The sequence below is a fragment of the Anopheles ziemanni genome, assembly GCF_943734765.1.
Source record: "Anopheles ziemanni chromosome X unlocalized genomic scaffold, idAnoZiCoDA_A2_x.2 X_unloc_4, whole genome shotgun sequence".
NCBI classification, from domain to species: domain Eukaryota; kingdom Metazoa; phylum Arthropoda; class Insecta; order Diptera; family Culicidae; genus Anopheles; species Anopheles ziemanni.
In genome coordinates this window covers 455961-460000 of record NW_026689807.1, presented here as the reverse complement: position 1 = coordinate 460000, position 4040 = coordinate 455961, and the positions used below count along the sequence as shown (strand labels likewise).

Sequence of the window (4040 nt, the reverse complement as noted above, 5' to 3'; positions counted from 1 at the left end):
CCTTCCTTTGCCCATACGCTAGTTTGTTTGTGTTCCTTTGGTCAACTTCCATACTTGAATCATTTGTGCTATTCGCTGCTGCTTCGACGCTACTTTGACATCTTCGCTTCTATTTAAATAAATAAATAAGCTGAAGCTAGACATCAGTAAACACCACCACAGACACCACAAGCACGCCTTCTCCTCGTACTTCCGCCTCACGCGGGAACACGGACGCTCTAAATACTTCGAATTCCAATGCCAGTATATTGTAAACCACGGGTTCTTTAATGCTAGCGGGTCGTCGCGACCCTAGTTAACATCATGGTGCACGTCTCGTGACGGGTGTCACGGCGTAGTTAAATGTATGCGATACATTTCTCAAATATAAGCGCTCAGTCATCTGTACATCATGGTAGGTTCCCACGACGTGCAATATGCGTTCAACTTATCAATGTTCATGTGTCCTGCAGTTCACATTATGACGCGCAGTTAGCTGCGGTCTTCATCGATCCATGAGCCGAGTGATCCACTGCCGAGGGTGACTAACTTGCGTAAGCCGCCGCTGTGCGCGTATACCCGTTCCCCGTAGGGAGGAGCAAGCCGCCGCTTAGAGACGAAGCATAAAGTGTCCTCATTCCACATAGGGCAAGCTGGATGAATCCATTTTACTCAGGACGGCCGAAGCGGCGTGGACCAGGGGAGAACTGAACCTTATACTTCACACCACAGTAAGTCTACGTGTCCTCTTCCACATAGGGCAAGCTAGAACTAACTATCTTACCCAGGACTGCCGGAGCAGCGTGGACCAGGGGAGGAACACACTTTTCATGGAAACGTAAGGCATCCATGACTGCCATAACGTAAGCCGCCGCTGTGCGCGTATACCCGTTCCCCGTAGGGAGGAGCAAGCCGCCGCTTAGAGACGAAACATAAAGTGTCCTCATTCCACATAGGGCAAGCTGGATGAATCCATTTTACCCAGGACGGCCGAAGCGGCGTGGACCAGGGGAGAACTGAACTTTATACTTCACACCACAGTAAGTCTACGTGTCCTCTTCCACATAGGGCAAGCTAGAACTAACTATCTTACCCAGGACTGCCGAAGCAGCGTGGACCAGGGGAGGAACACACTTTTCATAGAAACGTAAGGCATCCATGACTGCCATAGTGCGTAAGCCGCCGCTGTGCGCGTAAACCCGTTCCCCGTAGGGAGGAGTCAAGCCGCCGCTTAGAGACGAAGTATGAAGTGTCCTCTTCCACATAGGGCAAGCTAGAATGAACTATCTTACCCAGGACCGCCGAAGCAGCGTGGACCAGGGGAGAACTGAACTTTATACTTCACACCACAGTATTGAGTAATGTGCCCTCTTCCACATAGGGCAAGCTGGAATGTTCCATTTTACCCAGGGCGGCCGAAGCGGCGTGGACCAGTGGAGGACTACACAATCATGAGGTTTGATATCGACTTGTGTGTTTCAATAGGGTACCGATGGTATGTTTTGAACCGATTTGATTTAGCCATTCTGAAGTCATCACTTGGTTGAAGCGCTGAACTAGGGAGGGGCATCGTTTACATATATATTGGTTTTCGCATGCTCTACTAGGTTAATGTCATAGGGTTGGCTATCGAGCATGCCCAAGTGATGACTTGATTGTGTGCTTGCTTGAATTCTTCACATTTCATACCATCGGTTAGTTGTCGAATCATTCCTCGATCATAACCTTCGTTCTTGGTTCATGTATGCTCTCTTCCACATAGGGCAAGCTAGAATTAACTATCTTACCCAGGACCGCCGGAGCAGCGTGGACCAGGGGAGAACTATACTTTGTCTTGTATGCCCTCTTCCACATAGGGCAAGCTAGAATTAACTATCTTACCCAGGACTGCAAAGCAGCGTGGACCAGTGGAGGACTATACTTTGTTCATTACACCACAGTATTAAGTATGGTGTCCTCTTCCACATAGGGCAAGCTAGAACTAACTATCTTACCCAGGACCGCCGAAGCAGTGTGGACCAGGGGAGGACTATACTTTATACTTCACACACTAGCCATATTGAAGTCATCACTTGGTTGAAGCACTGAACTAGGGCGAGTCTATCGTTTACTTTGCATTGGGATAATACGCTGCATGCTCTCTTAGGTTAATGTCATGTGGTTGGCTATAGAGCATGCCCAAGTGATGACTTTGTTTAAAGCTCAACAGGTAGAGTATTATGTCCTCTTCCACATAGGGCAAGCTAGAATTAACTATCTTACCCAGGACCGCCGGAGCAGCGTGGACCAGGGGAGAACTATACTTTGTCTTGTATGCCCTCTTCCACATAGGGCAAGCTAGAATTAACTATCTTACCCAGGACTGCAAAGCAGCGTGGACCAGTGGAGGACTATACTTTGTTCATTACACCACAGTATTAAGTATGGTGTCCTCTTCCACATAGGGCAAGCTAGAACTAACTATCTTACCCAGGACCGCCGAAGCAGTGTGGACCAGGGGAGGACTATACTTTATACTTCACACACTAGCCATACTGAAGTCATCACTTGGTTGAAGCGCTGAACTACGGCGGGGTAATCGTTTACAGGTTATAATCATATAGCTGCATGCTCATTAGTAGATAATGGAATATTGTATGGCAATATGAGCATGCCCAAGTGATGACTTTGTTTCAAGCTCAACAGGTAGGGTATTGAGTCCTCTTCCACATAGGGCAAGCTAGAATGAACTATCTTACCCAGGACCGCCGGAGCAGCGTGGACCAGTGGAGGACTCTATACTTTATACTTCACACCACAGTATTGAGTACGTCTTGCATAAAGCCCCTAATGAGAACCACGAGGGCTCTCTCAATGTAGAACCACGAGGGCTCTAGTACCGATTCTCTCGGTACGGCTTGGTCCGTGTTCCTTTATGCTTGTACTCGCAGAAAGTCTCAACCCGGAGGTCTTGACTTTGATTGTCATAGTTGGACTACGACGGGGCATCTGACCATTGCTGATCGAACACCCCTGATTCACCATCTTTCGGGTAGGCGGTACGCGTACCTCCGGACGCGGAAGTCTCAACCCGGAGGTCTTGACTTTGTATTGTCATAGTTGGACTACGACGGGGTATCCGACTCATCGAATACCCCAGAAGCACACCATCTTTCGGGTAGGCGGTACGCGTACCTCCGGACGCGGAAAGTCTCAACCCGGAGGTCTTGACTTTGGTTGTCATAGTTGGACTATGACGGGGCATCCGACCATTGCTGATCGAACACCCCTGTTACACCATCTTTCGGATAGGCGGTGCGCGACACCACCGACGCGGAAAGTCTCAACCCGGAGGTCTTGACTTTGTATTGTTGGATAGTCCTCTTCCACTATAGGGCAAGCTGGAAATATTCCATTTTACCCAGGACTGCCGAGGCAGCGTGGACCAGGGGAGAACTTCACGGAATCTTCAGGCATCCATGATTGCCATAGTGCGTAAGCCGCCGCTGTGTGCGTCAACTCGTTCCCCGTGAGGAGGAGTCTAGCCGCCGCTAAAAGACGAAGCATTAAGTGTCCTCATTCCACTATAGGGCAAGCTAGAATGAACTATCTTACCCAGGACCGCCGAAGCAGCGTGGACCAGGCGAAGACTATACTTTATACTTCACACCACAGTATTGAGTACGACTTGCATAAAGCCCCTAATGAGAACCACGAGGGCTCTCTCAATGTAGAACCACGAGGGCTCTAGTACCGATTCTCTCGGTACGGCTTGGTCCGTGTTCCTTTATGCTTGTACTCGCGGAAAGTCTCAACCCGGAGGTCTTGACTTTGATTGTCATAGTTGGACTACGACGGGGCATCCGACCATTGCTGACCGAACACCCCTGATTCATCATCTTTCGGATAGGAGGTGCGCCCACCTCCGACGCGGAAGTCTCAACCCGGAGGTTCGGACTTAGAGTTTTTCCCATTTAAAAGTTTTTCTCTTAGCCATACTGAAGTCATCACTTGGTGAACGATTGAACTAGGGCGGGTTAATCGTTTATAGGTATCATGTGGTTTGCATGCTCTCTTAGGTT

The 4040-nt window shown here is 49.2% G+C and overlaps 1 non-coding gene across 1 annotated transcript; it reads right to left on the bottom strand.

Annotated features, from left to right (window-relative positions):
* Positions 1–368: 368 nt before the first annotated feature.
* Positions 369–523, bottom strand: LOC131292228 (5.8S ribosomal RNA). The gene has a single exon (XR_009189911.1). It is a non-coding gene; the product is annotated as a 5.8S ribosomal RNA (ribosomal RNA).
* Positions 524–4040: the final 3517 nt, after the last annotated feature.